The sequence below is a fragment of the Ursus americanus genome, chromosome 4, assembly GCF_024610735.1.
Source record: "Ursus americanus isolate L20-20 chromosome 4, mUrsAme1.1.p, whole genome shotgun sequence".
NCBI classification, from domain to species: Eukaryota; Metazoa; Chordata; class Mammalia; order Carnivora; family Ursidae; genus Ursus; species Ursus americanus.
This window is the reverse complement of record NC_142130.1, coordinates 48,302,601-48,328,791: the sequence shown is the minus strand read 5'-3', so window position 1 is coordinate 48,328,791 and position 26,191 is coordinate 48,302,601. Positions and strand designations below refer to the sequence as shown.

At 38.3% G+C, this 26,191-nt stretch overlaps 1 long non-coding RNA gene and 1 pseudogene across 1 annotated transcript in view; both read right to left on the bottom strand.

Moving 5' to 3' along the window:
• The window catches only part of LOC123784091 (uncharacterized), a 784,838-nt gene that overhangs the window by 682,520 nt on the left and 76,127 nt on the right, over positions 1 to 26,191 (bottom strand). The window lies entirely within an intron of this gene.
• LOC148110247 (uncharacterized) lies at positions 16,480 to 21,743 on the bottom strand (annotated as a pseudogene).

Sequence of the window (26,191 nt, the reverse complement as noted above, 5' to 3'; positions counted from 1 at the left end):
TACTGGGTATTTACCCCAAAGATACAGATGTAGTGAAGAGAAGGGCCATATGCACCCCAATGTTCATAGCAGCAATGTCCACAATAGCTAAATCGTGGAAGGAGCCGAGATGCCCTTCAACAGATGACTGGATTAAGAAGTTGTGGTCCATATATACAATGGAATATTACTCAACTATCAGAAAGAACGAGTTCTCAACATTTGCTACAACATGGACAGCACTGGAGGAGATAATGCTAAGTGAAATAAGTCAAGCAGAGAAAGACAACTATCATATGATTTCTCTCATCTATGGAACATAAGAACTAGGATGATCAGTAGGGGAAGAAAGGGATAAAGAAAGGGGGGGGTAATCAGAAGGGGGAATGAAACATGAGAGACTATGGACTATGAGAAACAAACTGAGGACTTCAGAGGGGAGGGGGGTGGGGGAATGGGATAGACCGGTGATGGGTAGTAAGGAGGGCACATATTGCATGGTGCACTGGGTGTTATACACAACTAATGAATCATCGAGCCTTACATCGGAAACCGGGGATGTACTGTATGGTGACTAACATAATATAATAAAAAATCATTAAAAAAAATAATAATAAAAAAAATAAAAATAAAAAAATAAAGTTAAAAAAAAAAGAATGTGCTTATTTTTTTTCAAAACAAAGTATATTTAATAATAGGGCTCTAATTAACATATTGACATACCATCAAAAGTAAAATAAAACCAAATTATACTTAAATATTATTTAACGTGTTTCCTAAGTCTATTTTTGAATGTTCCTTATAACACATAAAACACTAATTTATTTATGTAATTAATAAATATATAAATAAACATATATTGCAGCTGCACTTAAAAACAGTGGTATTGGAGAGTATATGGTCAAAAAAAAAGGTTAGAGAACACAGTACTGCACTATACTTTTTCTCCCCAAAAGTTTAGTATTCCCAAATCATTATAATACTTTCACAACATGAGCTATTTATTCCCAGAAAATGTGGTTAAATATTATTTATATTGCTAAGTGTGTTAGAAGCAGGAGAAGGGGGTTATTTATTTTGTTATGTAATAAAATTCAAAGCTGGTGCTTTAGAAAAATCTGAGTGGAGTACCAATAGAGCCAACTGCTCTAAAATAGCATTGCTAGCAAGATAAAAACAACAAAGGCAACAGCAAAAAATTTCAAATTTAAAAGGCTAAGAGAATATTCAATGTAATCAATAACATTTGAAGTGCACTTTGTTATTTTAATCATAGGTAAAAATTTAAAGATATAAATCCTTCCTAATCCTGGAGTTACAAAACTGCTTCTCCTGGTAGACTCGAGGGGCAAACTATTACTGAATTCTCCTCTTTGTCCTTGTATTTTATATTTTCTCAAAGATAAAGGTATAAAAGATACATTTATATCGCTTTGTAATGTAAGTGGGTTTTTATTATGAATTCCTCTATTAGGTAACTTTGCTACAGATAGAAAAATCTTAGAAAACAGAATAGCAGCCTATTAAGGAAAACTCAGCCTATCTATAGTGCACCTCATAGGAAACTAACTATGGTTGGTGTGTATTTGAAAGTCTCGTGACACCTGTAAAGCCAGATATGGCTATTTAAAATACACATCTCTGTCACTCATCCCCAAGTACATCGCCTAAATTTCATTCGTGCAACTAGTTTGAAACACCGGTTTCCTATTAGCCTTACAATACAATGGCATTGCTTACATCTCATCACTGATGTTTGGGAAACCCAAACTAAACACGTCTTGTCCACTGTATTGGCCGGATTATGCAAGTGGAAATTAGAGACACTAAGCCTTCTGCCACCGTGTGGTAAAACCTCCGCTTCAAAACCACTTTTGAATGTGCTTTAAGGTTCAAAGGAGGAAAGACACAGGCCTTTAAAAGGGAGCGAAAAATGGTAGGAAAACCTGCACATGTCAGCAAAGAATACTCAGTGAGTTGAATGGGGATGTTGCAAGTGTGCTCTGAGCACTGGGGTTTGCAGGCAGAGGCCCCAGGGGTCCCTCCTGAAACCACATCAGATGGGTCTCCTGTCTCCTCCACTTGGTTCTTCGTCTGACTCTGACACTCTTCCACTTAAGAACTTTTTCCGAAAACACATCTGCTGCCTTAAAAAGAAAGTATGAACTCGACCAGATACAGCAACGTTAAGATATTGTCTAATCCTGATATTGGTGGATGAGAAACCAGACTGGAAAAGGAGTCAAAAGAAGGCATTGGACCTATTACTTGATGATGTGTCCACACAGGGGACACACTGAGTAGGAAAATAAAGAAGTAACAGAGAGTGGGCCACACAGGAGAAATCACATTTCTGTTTAGTCCTAAGAGATGGAAAGAGGCTGAGAAGTTCAGGAATGAGGAGCACTGATCGCAAAGACAGCAGATTCAAGAAGGAAGGAGAACCAACGCTGGGGATTTCTCACCTAACTACAAAATCAAATGCTGCACATACAATCAAAGTTGTCTGTTTTCCAAAGTGCAGCAATAATTTTCACTCTGAATGTTTTCCATCTTAGCTTCTTGTCTTTTCTATTTTATCCATTTATTTTATAACTATAAAAGTATTGTAGTTTCATAACCAAAGTGATGGGTAATTTTTTAAATAAATTATTATTATGGGAATACTAGCATGTTTTTGTTGGTGATGTTTTAAAATTCACTGGAATCTTAATGAGCACACTATTATATATTTTGCTTTATACTCAACATTATTTGCAGAATAATGCAAGTCATTTAACTTAATTTTGGTGACAGAAACTAAATTAACATGAACACTGTTGAAAGTTAAAAGCCCAGTGAGAAAGTTTCCTGTTTTTGTTAAAACATTAAAAACTCTTACTATCAGTTATAAACATATAAAGAAATTGAAAAAACAGTAAAACTAGCATTTACTTAATGCATGATGATTTGAAACATTGAAAAATGAAGTGTTCTATTTCTTTGTAAAAAAAAAAAAAAGCTTCTCAAGATGCGCTTGAATGGTGCTTGCCTTCTCATCACATGGACTTATGGTATGAAGCAAACATTGTTGCTATGCCTCGGTGAACCTGACGCTCTTTTCTAAGTCTGAATTGGGTTCCAACATTTGATCCTTTGCACTTTTAATGTCATAAGTATTTCCAAAAGCTCCTTTAGTGAAGCTTTTTGCCAACATCACTTCTTCTGGGACATCTCCATTTTTGTCATCACAACCAAGAGCCTCACATGCGTCTACAAGCTCACTATCATTATTTTCCTTTGGCTGCACATCTCGAATCTCTTGAACATTCCATTGACGGTTCTTTCTTCCATACCCCTGTCTAGATGTGATTCAAAGTTCATGTCCAGTGTTACCACTTTCATTGTTTTGCTGCATGTTCATTTTTGTTGGACAATTCCCTCTTTGGGTAAAAAAAAAAAAAAAAAAAAGTCATATGGATTTATCACGGGAAGACAAGGAGACAACACAACTACATGGTTTGCTGTCCACGCATAAACTGAAAAACAGATATCCAGTGACCAGTCACCAGTAGTCTTTGAAAGCAGTGATGTGACTGGTCACTGATCACGATATGCCTCTCCTATTTAGGAAGTGATATACAGACAAAGAGCAAACAGCATAGTTTGTACTTATGTAACTAGTCCCTGTGAACATATCGTATTAAATGAAACTTGAACCATGTTTTGGGGGGACAGGTGTTATTTAACTATATCGTGGTAACTGAAATTCCTTCAAGGGACTTTGATTTTTTCGTTGTTTGTTTGTATTTTAATCTGTATTTTTCTTGAAGAACCTAGTACCACGTTCAAGAAAAATAGAGATGAGAAAGGCGAAGTCCCTCACTTCAACAAGTTCATAATTTAATGGACACTAATAAGATAATTATATACTTTCTGTAATCTGATGAATGTAATGTTCAAAAATGATGTAAAAGTTCACAGGTGAGTGAAATTACTCTTGGTCAAGGGATCAAAGAAGAGATAACAAAGCTAACGGCATGGAAGACAAACATTTTCAAGGTTATCCCAGTGGCTGCTTGGCTTTCCACCAAAAGGATAAAAAAAAATTGGGGGTTCCTATTCCCCTAATGTTAGTTATCTTGCTGCCATAAGTGATGTTATGATGAATAACTTCATAATTGGAATAACTATACAAAATGGCATGAAGAGGTTTAAGGCTGTTGTTACATACTGCTGGCCTGAAACTGTTCACCTTCAATGCAATTAGGAGCATTTTGCATTATAAGAGCTTAACAAAATTCTTTTTGACACTTCAAAGAAGGAACATAAAAAAGAAAAGTAAGCAACATGTGCTTATCATGTCCCTTCTACCACCAAGTCAGGTTCCATACTGCTAACAGTGAGGGTGCTAGAAAGGAGTTAGGGTACAGATGGGACAAGGGTGCATTTTGTTTATGTTTGAGGTGGTATCTACATTAATATCTCACAATGCCTTCAAAACCATACCTAAATAGTGAGCGATTCACAACACTGGAATATTGCATACCTCAGGTTTTATCTCTCAACATGAATATAGAATTATTCTAGGCTTCTTATGCTCTTATTCTGCTAGCTCTCAGGAGAATGTAAAGATTACACCACAATAATGTTTTTCTCCAGAAGTTTTCCAAAACATTAGCTGTAAAAACTAAGTGACGATATTGGTAGTGCTTCAATTTCCCTGCATTGTGGACTCACATTTGTGATTAAAAAAATAAAGAACTGGAGACTCCAAGTGCATCAAGGAAAGGACTTTAGAAGGGATCCCTCCAACCTGACAAAAAGTAAACAGCTGAACAAACTAAAAAAATCAACAACTCTTCTTAGATCCAAAAGAGAAATGAGGTTACAGAGCAAAATGCTACCCCTAAATTCGAGAGACAGACAGGCAAGAAAGAGAATCACAACTTACAGGAACAGAACTCCCAGAGAAATCCTCAAGGGAACCAGAGCCAGAGTAAGGAAACCTGAACTATAACTGACAGATTGCTAGAGGCTTAGGGTGGCTACATCTGAGAGTTTAACATTCTAGAGAGATCCAGTCTTGGTGGGGAGCAGGGTGAAAAACTTTTATGAGTTTTGCCTCCAGGAGATCTACCAGGTCCTCACAGTAAATAGCAGAGAAAAATCCCCTCATGCTCCTGGCTGGGAGAGGGGGAAATAACCATTTAAAAACAGACCAAGAGATTTCTGCTTTTCTTAACAAGGCCTATTCTCCAGGGAAACCATTTTACCAGAGTCTAACCTGCTGGGGTTTTATCAAAGCCAAACCTAACTGGGAAAGGTAAATACTGAATTTCAGTTCCAATCTAGCCTTCACATGAGGGAAGGAAAATACAGAATTCCATTCACTCTAAGCTATTCTGTCCCAGCTAAGAAAGGAAAAAATTGAGAAGCACTGGTGAGGGTCACAATCCAGAGGCACAGGCTCATCAGAAGACTGAGACCTAACTGTAGGACTACAGAAGGATTCCCCTCCTTCTCTCCACACCTTACCACCATACCACTAAAGTCCTATTTACTGTCTTCCTTTTATTCAGTACATCATGTCTGGATTTCAACAAAAAACTACAAGGCATACTAAAAGGCAAACGATAGAGATTGAAGAGACTAATTAGCATCAAAACCAAAGTCAGATATGGCAGATATGTTGGAATTATCAGGCTGGAAATTTAAAATAACTATGATTAATAAGTTAAGGCTGTAATGGAAAAAGTAGAAACAGCAAGAACAGATGGATAATGTTAGCAGAGAAAAGAAACTCTAAGAAAAGAATCAAAACAAAATGCTAGAGTTCAAAAACAGTATAACAGAAATAAAAAAGGTCTTTAATGGGCTCATAAGTAGACTGAACATGGTTAAGGAAAGAGCCCCTAAGCCTGAGGATATGATAATCAAGGGAGAAGCAAAGAGAGAAAGACAGAAAAAAATAGAACAGAACACCCAAGAACTGTGGGAAACTACAAAAGTTGTAACATACATGTAATAGAAACACCAGATGAAGAAGAAAGAAAGAAACTGAAACAATAATGACTGAGAATTTCCCCCAAATTAATGTTGAGACCAGACCACAATTGTCTATAGAATGGATACAATAGTATCTAATGGTGGGTAGTTATGAGTGTTAAATCAATTTATAATTGTAAGGTACTTGTTGAAAACACATTCATATTCTGAGATTCATTGTGGGAAATATATGTATGTATTACAGAATACAAATAGACAACATAATATTTTGTACATATATAATGTGCAATACATATATAATAAAACATAATATGAAATACAAAAAAAAAATCCAGGAAGCTTAGAGAACACCAAGAACGATAAATGCCAAAAAAAATACCTATAGGCATACTATTTCCAAACTACAGAAAGTCACAAATAAAAAATCTTGGAAGAAGCCAGAAGGGGAAAAAATCACCTTCCTTATAGAGAAGTAAAGATAAAAACTATACCCTACTTGCTTCAGAAACCAGGCAGGTGAGAAGAGTAGAGCAAAATATTTAAAGTGTTGAGAGAAAAAAATCACCAACAGAGAACTCTGTACCCTGTGAAACTATCCTTCAATAGAGGAAAAGAAATACAGACTTCCTCAGACAAACAAAAATGAAGGGGATTTGTTGCCAGTAAACCTGCCTTGCAAGAAATGTTAAAGGAAGTTTTTCTGAAAGAAGGAAAACGGTATACGTCAGAAACATGGATCTACATAAAGAAAGGAAGAACATCAGAGAATGAGTAAGTGAAGGTAACATAAAAACTTTTGTTTTCCTTATCCTTAATTGTTCTAACCAATAACAATTGGTTCAAAATAATTGTAGCAACAATGTACTTGATTTTGTATACTTATGTATGTATATGTACTTATGTATAGACATATATATGTTTATGTATAAGTGAGGTGAATGACAGCAATGATACAAGGAACAGGAAGGAGGGTCATACGTTTGTCAAAACCCATAAAATGTTCAGTACCAAGAGGAAACCCTAATATAAACAATAGACTGTAGGTGATAATGCTATATTAATATAGTTTTATCGATTGTAACAAAAGTACCCTTCTGGTGCATAATGTGGGTAGTGGCGGAGACTGGAATGAGCAGGGGTGGGGTTAATACGGGAACTCTGTACTTTCTGCTTAATTTTGCTGTGAACTTAAAACTGCTGTTTAAAAAGGATGAATAATTTAATAAGGTAGTTTCTTCTGAAAAAAGTGTGCATCAATCTAGTAGGTATTGATTATATAGAAAAGGTGGCATCCAGTAAATATCTGTGATTCAAGAAAAGAGAATATTAATTCACCAGAGATTGGCATGTATGAGAAAATATGCCTAAAGTGTCTATAAATGCAGAGATTGAGATCTTGAAAAAATAGCAAAAGCTTCGTGAAACTATATTCATAGATGGAACGTCTACATAAATTGCTCCAATTTATATAGTGAGGCAGAAAGGAGAGGAAAGTTAAAACTGGTTTAATTAAACATAAAAGCTCTGAAAATTCTACTGAATTATATTTTGACACTGAACTGATGAAAAGTCCGAAAGAGAAATATTTTATTTTCAAGAGAATTTTTAAATATGTAAATTGAATAAAATATCATGCTGCTACAACTACAAGAATCCATTTCCATTCTTGATGACAACTTTCAGAGGACTACAATTCCCAGCATCCCTTGTGGCTTTACAGCTTCAAATTCCTTTATCAGAACTATAATACAGATATTCTAAGAATCAGTCAGCCACTCCATATTCAGTTTAATGTGGCCTTGACCAGTAAAAGTAAATGATGAATTAACCCCTAAACATCACTCAATTCTGTTAATGTTTATTGGTTATTTAAAACATCATAATAAAAGTAAACAGTACTTTCCTTTTTAGATCAGTTTTGCTTACTACGTTTATTTTTTTGTTTATGTGTGTTTACTTCCCCATGTGTTAATTAATACATATACACATAGATACATATTCTTCTTTTAGAATTTGTTGTTTAAAATGTAAATATCCATTTTTAATTTATTTATTTATTTATTTATTTATTTATTTATTTATTTTTGAAGTATAATTGACATACCGTGTTATATTAGTTTCAGGTGTACAGCATATTGATTCAACAACTCTATATATTACTCAATACTCACCACGATAAGTGTAGTCACTATCTGTCACCATACAACATTATTACAATATTACCGACTCTTCCCTGTGCTGTACTTTTCATATCTGCAACTTATTTATTCTATAACTGGAAGTTGGTACCTTTTAATCCCCCTTATTGTTTTGCTCCCCTCCACCTGCCCTCTGGCAATCATCAGTTTGTTCTCTGTATTTAAGAGTCTCTTTAGTTTTTTCTGTTTGCTTGTTTGTTTTGTTTTTTTAGATTCCACATATGAGTGAAATCATGGTATTTCTCTTTCTCTGTTTGACGTACTTCACTTAGCATAATACCCTCTAGGTCTATTCATGTTGTCACAAATGGCAAGATCTCATTCTTTTTATGGCTTTTTTATGGTAATATTCCATTATATAGATTCCATATAATATAGATTATATATATGTATGTGTGTATATATTCCATTATATATATATATAATATATATGTATATTATATATATGGCTGGGTAATATTCCATTATATATAATACATATCTATATTATATATAAATATTCCATTATATACACACACACACACACACACCGCTTCTTTATCCAATCATCTATCAAAGGACACTTGGGTTTCTTCCATATCTTGGCTATTGTAAAGGATGTTACAATAAACATAGGGGTACACATATCTTTTCAAATTAGTGGAGGCTTTTTTGGGGGAGGGTTGGTAAATAGCCAGCAATGGAACAGTAATTCCATACCATACAGTAATTCTATTTTTAATTTTTTGAGGAACCTCCATACTGTTTTCCACAGTGTCTGCACCAATTTACATTCCCACCAACAGTGCACGAGGGTTCCCTTTGCTCTACATCCTCTCCAACACTTGCTATTTCTTCTCGTTTGGTATTAGCCATTCTGACTGGCATGAAGTGATATCTCCTTGCGGTTTTGATTTGCATCTCCCTGATGAGCAGTGATGTTGAGCATCTTTCCATGTGTCTGTTGTCCATAAAATTTTCTTTTGATTGTTAATATATTTGTTCCAAAATTTGTTAATGTTCCTACTTTTTTTGGCAATGTGTTAATTACTGACAAAAATAAAGTTGTGTTTATATAGTTACTGTATCTACTAAATACTTGGAAAATTTTGCTTGTCTCTTAAGAAAAATAACAAGATGGATTAAACGACCACTCACTCAGTAAAGACGGTACCTGACAATCACAGAACACATCATTCTGCTTCTTCTTTCTTTACATTTTCTACCTTGCACTATATTCTAAATTTAATCATGTATTTCTTTTTTTCTCTCCAATGCTAACAACATTTGTTTTCCCCAGTATCTGAGCAACTAAAATGCTACCTTACTCTCCAGAGTCCTCGTCCGAGGCAGTCTTGGTCAGCCGACAGGCAGCATGTGTCCTTACAGGCATATGAATCAAACTAAGAAATAGAAAAGTCTTGCTGGAGGGACTTTCGTCTCACAAAATGACACCTTCAATGATCTCTGAGAGCTCTTGTCGTCACTGTTTTAGTCACTGAAATACTGCCACCTTCAGGAAGAAATGTTGGAAACCACACTTGCATTCTCCATGGGGACACCTATCTCCAGGCTCTACGCAGCCCTTTCTTTAAACATGTAAATCTTTTACCTATGTACCTAAATATTAGTAATTTCTTTCTATGCACTTTTTTTTTACCATATTGGGTTTTTTTTTGTTTTTTTTTTTGCAAATGACTAGATCTTACATTAAAAAGCTGCCCAGAAATAATGAGTAGAATTCACTATTATCAAATAAAAGCCACTTCAATAAGACCAGGGATTTTCAGGTATTAAATTATAAAGCATGATGAACAAGCTCCAAAACGTTTTCTGTGCTCAAATGATGAAATACATATAGAAATCTAGGTACATTGTTTTAAAAAAATAATTCCAAAAACAATGTGTACATTTTACAAGAAAACTATTTCTTTAAATGCATTAAATTGAAGCTTCTAAAACAGAAGATTTTTCCCCCTTTATATTTTAGTTCCTTCTTCATTTATGGGTTAACATAAAAATTAAAAGTAGCTCTGTGCCAGCTTTCTTGTGTTTAAATTATTTTAGCTTAGGAGTGCCTGCGTGGCTCAGTCAGTTGAGTATCTAACTCTTGATCTCAGCTCAGGTCTTGATCTCAAGGTAATGCTTCAAGCCCCACACTGGGCCTACTTGAAATAAAGAAAGAAAGACAGGGAGGGAGGGAGGGAGGGAGGGAGGGAGGGAGGGAGGGAGGGAGAGAGAGAGAGAGGAGGAAGAAAGAAAGAAAGAAAGAAAGAAAGAAAGAAAGAAAGAAAGAAAGAAAGAAAGAAAAAAGAAGAAGAAAGAAAAGAAGAAGGAAGGAAGGAAGGAAGGAAGGAAGGAAGGAAGGAAGGAAGGAAGGAAGGAAGGAAGGAAGGAAGGGAGGGAGGAAGGAAGGAAGAATTACACCTTACATCAAACATTTACTCCTTCCCTCTACTTTTTTTCTTTTACAAATTCAGCTTTCTTTTTCATAATCTGCTTTTAATCTACTTTTTTAAACTTTTCCTTTTATTTATTCTTTCCCTTGTTTACTTCTCATCTTCCCTCTTTCATTCGTTTTTCTTTATTCAGAAAGTTTATTGTAAATTGTCAATTTCCTTTATATCCCATATGGAATGTATACAGTGCCTTCTTTCTGCCTTCTCTTTATTCAAAATCCATTCCCTAATATTAGACAATGACAAGTGCTTCTCAAAAACATAGCTATTGGCTTTTTTGAAGTACAATTACTGTGAATTGTCACAAATATTCTACAAAATACTAATTACATAGTCCAATTGGAAAGGACACATACATAAAACCTTTTTTTTATCCTCTAACATAATTTGATAGTTATAAAGATGTCAGTTCCCCCCAGATTAATTTACAAATTGCATAAATTAAGATCTCAATGTGAAAAGAAGAACAGATGAATGGGAGAGAAATAACCATAGTAAAATACAGGTAAGAATTTAGCATGTGTGAAAGCTATCATTTTTAAAAAGTAGGGAAGAGGGCCACCTGGGTGGCTCAGTCGTTAAGTGTCTGCCTTCAGCTCAGGTCATGATCCCAGGGTCCTGGGATCGAGCCCCCTATCGAGCCCCCTATCGAGCCCCCTGTCGAGCCCCCTGTCGAGCCCCCTGTCGAGCTCCCTGCTTCTCCCTCTCCCACTTCCCCTGCTTGTGTACCCTCTCTTGCTGTCTCTCTCTCTGTCAAATAAATAAATAAAATCTTTAAAAAAAAAGTAGGGAAGATTGCTTATTTATTAAATGATGGTAGAACAATTGATTAACTATTTGAAAAAAAAAAATTAGATCTTCTAAGTTATAAATACACCAAAATAATTCCCAAATAAAATAGAATGAACTATTTTTAAAATAAAGGTCTATTTAAAAATACAAATAAATAGTTACCAGATTATAATGTAGATAAGGAAGAAACAACAACAAAGAAAAAATTAAAAGCACATCTGCTGTAAATATAGTTAAAAGTCAATGGTAAACATAAAAAAATAATTTTCAGCATTAATGGCAAGTAATGGTTTAATATCCTTATATCTGATCATAAGAACATAAGAACAAATAATACAAAAAGGTAAATACCTACACAGCAAAAAAATAAGCAAGGTCATGAATAGACCATTAAAAAAAATTCCTTTTTTTTCATTTTAATTTTTATTTATTTTTTAAGTAATCTCTACTACCCAATGTGGGGCTTAAACTCAAAACCCGGAGATCAAGAGTTGCATGTGACCCGCCAGGTGTCCCTCAAAAGAAATATTTTTGTTTAGTACATATTTTTTAATGTTCAATATCATTAGTCATCAAAAATGCAAATTATTTATGTTTTTAAGATTTTATTTATTTATTTGACAGAGAGAGACAGCCAGCGAGAGAGGGAACACAAGCAGGGGGAGTGGGAGAGGAAGAAGCAGGCTCCCAGCAGAGGAGCCTGATGCGGTGCTCAATCCCAGAACGCCGGGATCACATCCTGAGCCGAAGGCAGACGCTTAATGACTGAGCCACCCAGGCACCCCCAAAAATGCAAATTAAAACAGCAAGTTTGGGGGCTATCTGGCTGGCTCCCTCAGTAGAGCATACAACTCTTGATCTCGGGATCATGAATTCAAGCCCCATGTTGAACATAGAGCTTACATTTTAAAAAAATAAATAAATAAATTATAAAAAAGAAATAAAACAGCAAGTTTTTGCCTAAATATTTTTTAAATTATAATACTCAGTTTTGAAATGATGTTGCAAAAATGGCACTCTCTATACAACCTTTTTGCATGACAGTTTGACAATGTATATCCAAAGTTTTAATGCTCTTACCCTTTGACCCAGCAATTCCTTAGGACACAGTCCTATATGTCCAAGGCAAATAATAAAAATGTAAAAGGAATTTACATGCAAGAAGAATCACAGTGTGGATTGATAAAATAAGTAATGGCTATATATTTAATGGGATAATATTCAGTTATTTGTTCAGCTTCAAAAATACATTAGAAAATGCTCAAATATTTATAAAGCGATTAAAGAGTTATTAAACTATGTTGCAGAATAATCATAATGTATACCCACACAGAGAAAAGAAACTGACAACAAATTGTGAATTGATTTTTTTTCTGAGTTTGAAGAAATGAATAATTTCTTTTCTTTCTTTCTTATATTTTTTAAGATTTTTTTTTTTTTAATTTGAGAGAGAGAGATAGCAAGAGAGAGTACAAGCAGGAGGTGGGTGGGCAGAGGGAAAGGGGAAAAGTAGGCTCCCTGCTGAGCCTCAATGTGGGGCTGGATCCCAGGACCCTGGGATCATGACCTGAGCCAAAGGCAGATGCTTAACTGACTGAGGCATCCAGGCACCCCTACTTTTCTATTTTTTTAAGATACTTTTTTATATTTTCAAATTTTCTTCAATAATATGACGTTTTAATCAGAAAGAGTTGTTTTTAAACCACTGAAAACCCTTATTTCAATTCCATTTTTAAATCAAATACATGTTTTTTAAAAAATGATTCCTTGTGTATTCCTATAGAATATATCACACCAAAAATGAACCCTAATGCAAACTGTGGACTTTGGGTAATAAGATGTACCAAAGTAGGTTCAGTGATGATAACAAATGTGCCACTCTCGTGCAAATAGTGAGAAAGGCTGTTCATGTGTGGGGCAAGAAATATATGGGAACTCTCTGCTCAATTAGGTTGTGAACCTAAAACTGCTCTAAAAAAAAAAAGTAAAAAAAAAAAAAAAATTCCCAGAATGGAAATTGGACACAAAAGTAGACCTGGCATTGAATAATACAGAATTTTAAAACAATACTTAATGCAGAAGCCTTTGAGGAAGTACTCTGATCAGGTGCATGATAAATTTTTGGCTATGAATTTCTTTGAGCAAATCTATATTTTATATAATGAGGATGAAATTAAGACATAATAATTTTTCATCTGCCTTCTTATTCACATAGGTAGAAGAAAAGTAAGCTAGGAGAGTGCAGTCCACTAGGAACATAAGAGACATATGTAAGTTTAAATTATTTGTGAGCTGCAACAACAATAAAAATAGTAAAAGGAAATGTCTAAAATAGGGGCGCCTAGCTAGCGCGTCAGTGGAGCATGTGACTCTTGATCTTGGGGTCATGAGTTCAAGACCCATGTTGGGCATATAGATTGCTTAATATAGATAAATAAATAAAGGAAATGGTTAAAATAAATTGTAATAACCCAATATATTCAAGTATTATCTTTTTAACATGTAATCAGTATAAAAATTCATTGAGATATTTTACCTTTTTTATCACATGAAGTCAATGAAATCTGATAAGAAATTTACATTTGCAATACATCTCAATTGAGTCATTAAATTTTCGTTGGAAATACCTGATTGGTATTTAGATTTCATAAAATTTGCAAAAGTAGGTCAACATACCCAGCTTTTTCCAAACATAATTAAACTTTCCTATAACTGAATTGAGGCTCTGTTTTCAAATTTAAATTTAGGTAAATTAAAATTAAATAAGATTAAAAGTCAAGTTCCTCAGTGGCACTAGCCACATTTTCTGTGTGACTTGAGGTTCCCTTAATTGGACATCTCTCCTCCGAGAAAGGATTACCAGTGAAATACTCACACTGGATAGGCTACTTTATGAGGAACAGGCCTGAGCACACCTACTACCCAGCAAGTTCAAATCTCAATCTTAATCATGTTAAAAGAATGTATATTGTGGATCCTTATCTACTTTCTTGGCCTATCTTTATTACCACTGTATCACACGTGTGGTGAGTTATTCTCAGAAATGTATCTACAAAAAGAGAAGTAGCATCCCATTCTGAAAATTAGGCATCACTCCCAGCAATGAATTGCCTGCACAATTTCACTTCCCCTTACTAGCTTTAGGGGTGATTCCACGGCTATACCGTTTCTCACAGTAAAGAATAAGGGTGTGAAGAGTGCAAAATACAGGCATTGTGCTATTTATAGGAGATGGGTTTGTGACTGCCCAGGCAACAGAACTTCCTCACATATTTAAAAAGTCCCGCATGACCTAAAGGAGTGCAACTAATGAACTGTCCAAAGCTCAGCTGTGCTTTTTTAGCTTGTCCAACAAATTGGACAAGCCCTTTACTGTTAGAAGCCATTCCTCTGGTGGTGCTAGTGATTGCAATATTTTAAATGCATCACAGACTGGACTTGAATTCTTACCCACTGGTTATGTGAAGTCGTGTCCTGAGTACTAGCCGCAGAAGAGCTAACAGAGAGAGTGCACATGAACATGGCTGCTGGTGACCTGGACTGTTTGACAAAATTATAACGTATCATGGCAAATGCTCCCTTCCTTCCTCTGAGTAAGTGTATGCCCCCAAAACCATCGTCCTCACTTAGTACCGTAAGTACAAATCAAAACCAACTAGGATGTGGTCCGTGATAACACAAGTGTGTGCATGAACTACTCTTGTCAGCATGTCAATCAATCATCAACAAACTTTAATTGTATCGAGTGCCAGGCACTTCAACAGTGGTCAGAATACAGCTACATCAATGATACAGTTTCTAACCAGGGAGATTAGATTTGTAGACAGAAGACAGCTAACAACACAAGGCTGCATAGAATGAGGTCAACAGTGAGTGATCCGAGAAACAACTGCTCTAGGGCAACAGTTCTCAAAGTAGGGTCTGCAGAACCCTGAAGGTCCCTGGGACCATTTCAGAAGTTCCATAAAGATAAACCTATTTTCTGATAATGTTAAGATTATTATTTGCCTTTTTCACTATGTTGATGTTTTCACTGGTGATGGCTAAAACTGTGGAAGCCTCAGTACAGAGCAAGGCACCAAACTACAGTAGCAGTCACTGTATTCTTCTCCACCACACACTTGCAGCAAAAACGAAGGAGGAAGAGGAGGAAAAGGACAGGAAGGGGAAAGGAGAAGGGAAGGAGGGGGACAGAGGAGGGGGGGAGGGGAAAGAAAGAGCAGGAGGGGAGGCAGAGGAGGACAAGAAAAAGAATCATTTTCACATTTCACATGCCTTTTTCTATTTTTAAGATTTTATTTATTCATTTGACACAGAGAGAGAGAGCACAATCAGGGGGAACCACAGGCAGAGGGAGGAGAAGCTGGCTCCCCGCTGAGCAAGGAGCCCCACGTGGGGCTCCATCCCAGGACCCTGGGATCATGACCAGAGAGAAGAAGATGGATGCTTAACCGACTGAGCCACCCAGGCTCCCCAAGAATGTCTTTGATAAAGCAGTGAAAATTATTAATTGCATTAAATGCTGACCCTTTAGGCCATGTCTTCTTAATATTCTCTGAGACAAATTGGGAGGGATACATAACATTTCCACTACACACAGAAGTACAATGATTGTCTTGAGGAAAGGCAGTGGTACAATTGAGTTTCAAATTGAAGTAGACACTTTTTTCATAGAGTAGCATTTTTATTTGAAAGAACAACTGACAGACTATGGTTATTCAGACTTGAGTATTTGGCAAATATTTTCTCAGAAAAAACAAAGCAAGACTGTCACTTCAAGGAAAACAACCAACAGTATTTCTTGCCAATGATAAAATTTGAAGTTTCAAGCAAAAATTGGAATTTTAGAAAACTTGTATGTAAAATTTTTCCTAATAAAATCAGTGATGAAATTAATGAATATGATATTTTTGATATTGTATGATGAAATCAGTCAACATTTGAAAGAGATGCATAATTCAGTGAACCAGTGCATGGTTTTATAAATCATGCATGGATAAAAGTCCATTCAATAGACCAATGAGTTTTAAGGTGACAGAATATGAAAAGTATATTGATATGGATTTAAACTTCACATTGCAACTAACTTTTTAAAAAAGTGGTAACACTTAAAGAATTTTGGAGTACTATCAAAGAATATCCACAACAATCTGAAAAAAGCTATTAAAATACTCTTCCCTTTTCCTACTGTATGTTTCTTTGAGGCCAGATTTCTTTTATACATTTCAAACTGTACACCAAATCACAGGAGACAGAATGTGGAAGCAAATGTAAAAATCCAGCTGCTTAGAGCCAGCTAGATATTAAGTCCAGCTAGATATTAAAAACATTTACAAAATGTAAGATATTTTCCTCTTTTTCTCAATTTTTTTGTTTTGGGAAATATCATTATAATATGTCATTTGTGTTAATATGTAATGGGCTGATCATTATTATAAGTTAGTAACAAATAAATAGTTTAAACATTTCTCCAATTTTAATTCCTAATACAATGAGTATCGACAGATACAATCCATATAAACAAAAGATTTTGGGGGTCCTGAGACCAAAATATTTGAGAATGGTTGGAATACGGGAAAGGGAGCAATCAGGAGGACCTTGGGAAACCATGCTGTGAAACCAGCTACCTGTAATCTCCAAACATACTCCTACCCTACAATCCTTTGAGGCCCTAAGTAAATCGTGTTGATTATTCACATATGACCAATTTACATTAGTGTTCTTCACATAACAACGTATTGTCCTTGTGGAAATGCAGTATTAAATCCCCCAATGCAGCAAAACTCCTTTATTACCAGAGACCTACTATAAAGTAGCAGGACTAATAACTAAGACAGACAATACCTAACTGTATCATATGAGGTTTTACCACATGTATCAGTGGTTCCTTTTCATGTTCAAAGTCTCCTTTTAAATATTTATTGTTATCATCTTTACAACCCTCCATGGACCTAATAATGTAAAGATATCATCTAGCAAATACACTACATTTATTAAGTAGCAGTTAATTCAGTCTCCTGTTTTACAGTGCCCATGCAGCACTGTATTCATGTCATACCAGGCAAAGCAAAACCAGCGGAATTTTAGTCCATCTATCTACAGTACTTATGTAATTTCCGTTTAGATTTTTAAATTTTTAAAATAGATAGTGGACTCCTCCTTATCGTCTTACTACTTCCATAAATCTTATGGGATAGAGAAGCTCCAGACTGAGATTCTCTGTGGCATGTAGGGTTTTTCTTTTTCTTTTGTTTTGTTTTATTAATTTAGGTTTTGGTCACTCAAATTGTGATAGAAATGAGTTTGCTCATTTTTCTCAGTCACCAGACATCTGGGAGTCCGGATGTGTCCCCTACAGGGATATCCTGTGGTCTCAGGGTTTGCGGCAAGAGCATATAAAACCTTTCGGCTCTAGAATCAGAAAATGGCTTTCCAGTTACTAATTGTGTAAACTTAGGCAAGTGGCTTAAGCTCTTTTTACCTCAGTTTTCTTATATGTGAAATGGAGCTAATGATACCTACGTTAGAGAGCTGTGGTGGGGCACACAAAATGACAGCCATCATCATTATGCAAATAAGCCAAGTTGTGTTACACATCAATATACTGCTTCAAAAGGTGAGATTATCGATATTTCATATTATTGCCAATTTGCAGCAAACATTTTTTTTTAAAGATTTATTTATTTGACACAGAGAGACAGCCAGCGAGAGAGGGAACACAAGCAGGGGGAGTGAGAGAGGAAGAAGCAGGCTTCCCAGAGGAACAGGGAACCTGACGCGAGGCTCGATCCCAGGACCCTGGGATCAGGCCCTGGGCCAAGGCAGACGCTTAATGACTGAGCCACCCAGGCGCCCCTGTAGCAAACATTTTTTCTTGTGGGTGGTCCTTGGTGCAAATTTTGACATCTTCAAAACCTGTTTCCATGCTCAGTGTGCAATTGCTTAATACACACATTTAAAGGTAAATAGTATTGGTCTTAGGGAAATTCAAAATTGTTCAAGTTTATCTTCAGGCACAAAGAACTACCTGTGTTCCAGATCCAATAGTGAGCCCATCTCTGGTTTGACAGCTGTACGACTGACTATCCAAAGAAGCAGCTGGGTCTCTGGTCTCTCTTAGGATAGGATTTTGAACCCAGTTTGTAAATCTCCTACCTGGATTTACCCACTTTCTTTCCCCCACTAGGACCAAAATCAGTCCTTTCCTTCTCCACTTCTGAGTCTTCCTCAGCCCTCTTAATTTACAAATTTAATATTTTCCTACCAATTTTAAACTAATTAATTAGTATTTATCATTATCTTGGGGAGATTCTACATTCTTACATCATGATATGGACTTTCCATGTTAATGAAATTTCTGACAGTCGCTACTGAAAATCTTCCTTTCTTTAGTAATTATGGCTGCATTCCTAGGAAGTGTTTCAACGTTGGAAGAAAGACATTAAAAGTAGTTATCAATAGGTTTTGTTCCTAACCGTAATAAAGTGAAAACATCTTAGCGCTGTGTTATGATAAATTCTATAATTAAAAACTAATTCGTCCCTACTTTGCAAATAGTTCAAGGATTAATTAGGGTTTCTTAATTGTGCATAAAATGTATGTGCTTTCTCAGTCATACAACTGAATTTTCACATTTGCTTCTGCATTAAAAAAATATTTAGAGATAACTGTAATAGCCTCTAAATTTTGACATTGCATATTTCTTTTCTTAAAAAAAAAATCAATGCTCCACAAATGTATTTTTAAGTAAGTAGAAAAAAAAAGTTCATTTCTGAGAGAAAACATGTCTTTGGATAAGATCTACAACGCCTCTTTGACAATTCTGAAAACTCAAATGCTAGGCTACCAAGTGCGGTAGGTTTTCATGAAAATCCGGCCACTGCCCAATCACCCCGGGTCCGGACCAATCCGAGCCACCACAGCCCGGCGCTCTCGGAATGGCTTTGCGCTGCAGAGGGCTGGCCGCACCCGCAGACACCCCGGCCGAACTGCCGCGCCCTCCTAGCTTCCCTTCCTCGATGCCTCGGAATCTTTACCCAGTGATCTGATGCCTCTGTGGGTCAGCAGTAGTTCCGAACTTCTTCTAATGAGAGAAGCCTTTGTAAAATTCGAAACAATTTAACAGATACCACCACCATCACCACCCAAAGAGATTATGGTGGCCGTAATTTTAAATTCTCCGTTGACTGAGAAAACTTTAAAAACCGTCAAAAGTCTCAATAGATTCTGTAACACTTTCAAATACCTGCATATTTTATTAATCATAATATTCGCATACGTAAGAATTTATTTATGCTGTACGCTAAGTTTACAAGGCACTGCTCGCTGCACAGATAGCTTCGCTCACTCCTTGCACAGGGAAGCCCCAAGGTCCCCAAGAGGAGTCCAGGGTCTGAGGTCAGAGCCCCGGGAAATGCTGCGGTGGACGTAGAGGCGGTAGGTCCTGCCTCCTACCCCAAACGTACAATTACACAGGATTCCCAGGGACAGCAGGACGCTCTTCCTAATCGTCGCCGGGGCTTCGCAGGGTATTTGCTGCCCCCTATCGGTGGTCGGGAGAACAATAGCCCGAATCCGGTTAGAATCAACTAGAAGAGGCCTCTTGAATAAAAGAATATTCCATGACTACGCAGTAGCGAAAGGACACTCAGAGAGCTTGTTTTCCGCACTCAGCTCCGACCGCCGCGTTTTAACGCAGGGATTCGCGCGTGAAGGAGAGGATGTTGTATTTTGAAGAGGAATCTGACGCTGTTTCGGTGCAGGCTGGGAATGTGTGGTGGGAGGCTGGGTGGGAGTTGGGGCGGGGTCTAGGATACCCTGAAGGATCAGTTTGTTTTCCCACCTTCCTAATCAGCAACCCACCTCATCCTTAAGAAAAGCATTCGTCCTCAGTTGGGATGAGGCCATTCATTAGAGCACAGCGTAGTGTTCTCCCAAGCCCCTGACTTGTCCCCTTGTATTACACCTTGAGCCGAGTCAAGTGACATACATAGGTGACAAAGGCCATACTCCCCGGAAAGCCGCCTCAGTTGTGTCCAGGAATGGTCTCCCAACAGTGCATTACTTCTCCAGTCCCTTTGATGAGAATATGAATATGCTTCATTAAAGTAAGTACTGAGAAGAAAGCTCCTGGATACCCCAAGCTGCCCCTGATGCCTGTATATGTGAAATGTTCTACTAGAACTGTATATATAAAATCTGTCCCCACTTGGACATAGCCGAGACTGCTAGCAGGCTGAGAATGTGTGTGTCATTGTTACATACTCAGATAATTCTGGTTTTATTTGCATTATTTTCTCCCACCCTACTACCATTCCCCAACACACACACACACACACACACACACACACACACACACACACACACACTTTGCAGGATCTTAACTTGTTCAGTCTATGCCCATATTTGCTCTGGCCCTTTTGGGAAGTTGGCAAGAAATAGATGAACGAAAGTGAGTGGGGGAAGGGAGGAAGGGAAAGGAGAATCGTTTTCCACGCCAGACTTTAAGCGGGAAGACACCTTCGGCGTAGGGTCTCTAGGATGACAACGGAAAAGTCCCAGTACGAGCTCACAGCGCTGGTACTGGCGCCCCCAACCTGCTAGTGTCTGCAGGAGGTCTGGGATGCAGTTGGTCCCCTCCGAGGGTCCCGCGCGTCCGCGCTGGGGGTCGGGCCCTCCACTGTCGCTGCGAGTCTGGGAGAGGAAGGAGGCTCCGGGACTCGGTTCTCCCTCCCAGCTCGCTGTGGCGGTGGACGCCGGCCATGGCACCGCCAAGTCTGCGTTCCCGAGCGGCCGCAGGTGCCGAGTGGCCCATCCCGAGCGGGAGCGACGCGGAGCTGGCCGACCCCTCCCTGCGTCCAGCTCCGAGGGGGTCTTTGGTGCGTGGCCGAGGCCCCTGGGCCCGGGAGCTCCCCCTTGGCGCGGCCTGTGGGCGCGGCGCGCAGGGGCGCGGGCGGGCGGCGGCAGCTCCCAGGCGCAGGCGGAAGGCGCGGCTCGGCCACGGTCACGGCCGCCGCCGGGTCTCGGGCGGAAGCGCGGGCTCGGGAGGGGAGGGGCTGCCGCGCCCGGCGAGGCCCAGGGCTCCTGGCTCACAGCGGCGCCGGTCGTTGCTGGAGCAGATCTCAGGCGGCCGCTGCGCCTGCCAGGCAAGGATGGCCCCTGGTCAGTTTCAGCCCCGAACCCACGCGTGTCCGTCTGTCGGTGCGCCTTTCACTTGCACACACTGAGCGCCCTCCACCCGCACAGGCCCCAGCTCTGCAGTTGGCCGCTCCCGCGCGTCTGCCACCTCCAGGACCCAGAGCCGCCAACCCAGCCTCCCGGCAAGCCTTGACTTCCCGGATGGGGCCATGCTTTTCTTCTAGGACAATCAGGGCTCCTCCCCTCCTGGCGATCTTTCTAAGAGGCCACCTCCAGAGATTCCGAGGCGATTTCCTCCCCGCCTTTACTAAACTGGTAACTCCTCTCACTAAAAACACCAGGGGGAATCACAAGCTGAATATTTAGCAAGGGACCACCACCACCGTAAAAACACAGTTCAGTGTGCGTGTAATGTTTCGATCAGTGGGGTAATGGGGGATAGAAGTTAGCTATTTCTCATAGCCCTGATTTTCAAGCTTTTTTAAAGTTACATTGTCCTGTTTTCTGCTTGGTCAACAACACGAAAAATGGGATGTTGCTTTTTTGTGTGATTCAAAATCATTAATAATAACAGTCACTTTGAGAATTTCACGGCATCTTGTGAGATAAAATGGAGATGCACACCTAAGCGAGAGTCATTGTATTATATAGTGGAAGGCTGGGTCTGCCAGCAGTCCTTGAGACTCATTCCCTACCTCTCTCAGCTCACCCCCTCTGGTGGGACTTTTATCATTTAATTATTTTTTTAAATTAACATGAGGCTCTCAGTCTAAGAGTAAGCATAGGGCAAAGATTTGAGCATAACACTTAAACAGTTCCCCAAACTATCTTTCTCCTTGGGAAAGTAATTCCTGGGCTAATAAAGAATTTCAGATTTGAGGACACAAGAAAAAGTTACTTTAAAAAAGCAAACTTAAGTTATACTTCCGTTATTTATTTGATGGGTATTTATGAGCACCTACCCAACACCAAACCCACACACACGCACAGCATACAAACAGACTGTGGGGCTATACCAGTGATAATAACATCTGTTGAATGCTTAGTATGATACAGGTAATATACTTGTTATTTTAAAAGCATTGTATCATTTTACCCTTCCAGGGACAATATAAAGTAGGTACGTTATTGTTATTCCCACCTTAAAAATGAGAAAAATGAGATATTGCAGTATTGAAATTACGTTCTCAAGGTCACCCAGGTAAGTAAGTGGTATGGCAGGAGGTTAAATCCAGCCAGTCTGATGCAGAGACAAGAGGCTCAACCACTATACTCTGTCCTCCAGTCAGATCTGAGAATCTGTATATTTTTGAACCACCTCAAGTGAATCTGATGCAAAGTAGAACTTGAGAAGCATTGATATAATCACACTCCCTCATCTTCCTGATCAGGAAACAGACCCAAAGAAATGATTTGTCTGAAGACACAGAATTAATTAATTGCAGAATGAGATCCGGAGAGCCACTTCCTGGTTCCTTGCCCTGAGTCCTTTCTACCATCCAAACCACACTGGCTCAGTCCAGGAGGAGTGAAGGAATGTAAATAATTTAACAGTTACAATAAATGTACAGTAAAATCTTGATTATCCTTAGCTTCCTCTTCTAATTGCTTGCCTTCTGGAAATTTGACTGCTGTAGTTCCTCTCCCAGAGGGAAAGAGAAACCAGGTGAAACTCAATTATTTCATTTCTGCTTATGTTAACTGATAAGACAACTCTAATATTAAAAATAAAAAGGGGAGAAAACCAGAGATGTTTGGTGACAGAAAAGGTTAAAACAAGTTCCTAAAATAAGACCTGCAGATGATCCCTGGATTTTGGTTTGCCATACTACCAATAACTCCCATTGCTGTCGTGGAGGCCTAAAGAGGGGAAGAAGCAAAATGGATGCCCCCATCTTCACGCTTCCATTCCTCTACTTTTCCTGCACACCCATATCTAGCCCATTGTTGACATCTGAGAAGTAGAAGAAAGGAGAAGGAAACAAATGAAGAAAGTATGATGAATTTGTCTAGAGCAATTTCTTTGTTTTGGAGAGTAGAAGGGTTCTAGGGCTAAGACGAAATAACTAGGGTGCTTGCTTGCTTTTCCTCCATCCTGAGCCTCAAGCACTGAGCACAGATAGTCCTACATTGTCATTAAACAGATTTTAGCTTGCTTAGAACACCACAACTTCTACTTCGTTTTTAAAAAAATCACTGGGGCACCTGGGTGGCTCAGTCCGTTAAGCGTCAGACTCGATTTCGGCTCAGGTCATGATCTCAGGGTCTTGAGATTGAGCCCCACATCGGGCTCTGCGTTCAGTTCTGAGTCTACTTGAGATTCTTTCCCCCTCCTCCCCCTGCTCATGCTCTCTCTCTCTAAAATAAATAAAATCTTTTAAAAAAATCATTTTCTTTGTAATTTTTTGAATCATAGGGATGTTGAGAGGCTGTGCAAGTGCTGTGGGGATTGCTGCTTTTTCTCAACAACTGTGACCAAATTATTTCCTTACTTAAAAATCACTGTTGATTCCCCATCAACTCTATGCAATAGAATTTGACTCCTAACAAGGCAAACAAAATATTACATAATTTTCCCTAATTTGGCTGGGGCAGAAGAAGTGAGGAAACTAAGTCAATTTGGTTTCTGGGAAGAAAGAACTGAAAAAAAAAAAAAGGGGGATAATGGCCTGGTAAGGGGAGAGTGTGAGGATGAGCTGGGCATATCCACTGGCCTCAGCTCAGAAGTCAGTCTGTTACCCTACCCACAAGAACACCCTGCTGGTCACATAACACACCACCCTCATTGGAACTTTGAGCAATACTAAACTAGCTATAGTCCTCTGTACATACAACTCCATCTGCTGCCTTTGTGGTCTTGCATTATGCCCATCCTCTCCTCAGAATTCGTTTCCCTTTGTCCTCTTAGTAAATGCCTGTTTATTGCCCCAAACCCTGCTCAGATAGCACACACCTGTGAATTCTTTCCTGCTCCTCGGTTAACATCTCCCCCAAAGCAATAATCTCTTGCTCATATAGGAGGCCACTTCTGTTCCTTATGTATCCTCTATTATGGTTCTTAATCTGTGTATTATTTTTTTTTCATATCCTTCTTTTCTGTTAGACTGGAGCTCCTTGGGAGTCTATGTAAATTTTGTTTAGTATTAATGGAAAGTTGGGAGATACAGGATTAACATGATTTTAAGTAGAATATTATTTACATTTTGAACCAGTATGCTCAGTATGTTTAAAGCAAATAAACCATTTGTTACATAGTATACAATGTCCAAAAAATCTGGAGAAAGAGGAAAACATAGTGTATTTATTATACTTTTTTCAGATTTACCCCATTACTTTAAATTTAGAGGTACTTAAACTAAAAAGTTTTCTGGAAGTTGAAGAATTGCATATTGAGCATATTATTTGAAAATGTAACCAAAATACTGTTGAAATGTAGATATATCCTATTTCTTCAATTCCAGATGCCTTGGAGTCCCAGCACCTAATATCATATCTGGTCCTTGACACATAATAAGTATCTGTTGAATTGTTCTAAACTGAACAGAGCAACCACTGGTCCAGAATATCAACTGGTCTAGGGCCTTCCAGTCCTAACTCATCATGGTCCCCGCCTCTATCTGTCCTTCGGGTGAGCTCCAATCAGCTTCAGTCTCTTTGTAAATCTCACTCCTCTGCTCTCTCTTTCAGTTTGAATTAATGTTTTTGCATAAGTAATAATTACTTACATGCTTTTGACATGTTTTAGGGAAGGGAGTCCCCAGACTTGTCCCCACTGATGACAGTACAAGTTATTGAGGGGTAGAGACAATTAATAAAGCAATAGAGCAGAGAAGGCCTCCAGATCAGCTACTGGGTCATTCATTCAGTCAACAATTTTTTTTTTTTCCCAGAACCCTCTCTACGTCAGCCACTGGGCCAGGCAATGGCCCCCCAGTCCTACGGAAGAGCCGTGTTCTATTTGACAGCCCCACTTATATTTGTGCAGAATCTCCTATTGCCAGGAGCTTACAAGTAGACAAGAACTTTCTCTACCTTCTGAGACCACGAGGGCATAGCAGAGCCAGCCACTTAGAGGACAGGCTTTGCATGGATAAATTTTCTACATCAGGTGAACTCTTTAATGAAGAAAACACTTTGTGCATGTTTATGCAAAATTCAAGAAATGATTGGTAGGTATTTAATAGCACCTCTGGAGCACAAATATATATACACCCGCAGATCACATCCTTGAAAAGTGGTCTCCTGTGAACAAACTGATCTCATACGATAAGAAATCCACCCCTCTAGAAGTTTCTCTTAAATTTAATTATAACGGGGCCCTGGGGTGGCACAGTCAGTTGAGTGTCCAACTCTTGGTTTCGACTCAGGTTGTGATCTCAGAGCCCTGTGTTGGGCTCTGCACTCAGAGTGGAGCCTGCTTGAGTTTCTCTCCCCGCCCTCCTTGTGCTCCTCTCCCCTCTAAAATCAATAAATCTTTTTAAAAAATTAATAATACCATGACTATCTTATATGTTCGTGTATGTAGGTATATGATGGATGTTCACATACTTCAGATAACTAAGGAGAAAGAAAGCCTGTGACACCGCAGGTACAGTTACATATACTTCTAACATCAATAAAATACACCAAATACACCACTAGGGAGGAGAATCAAGGACT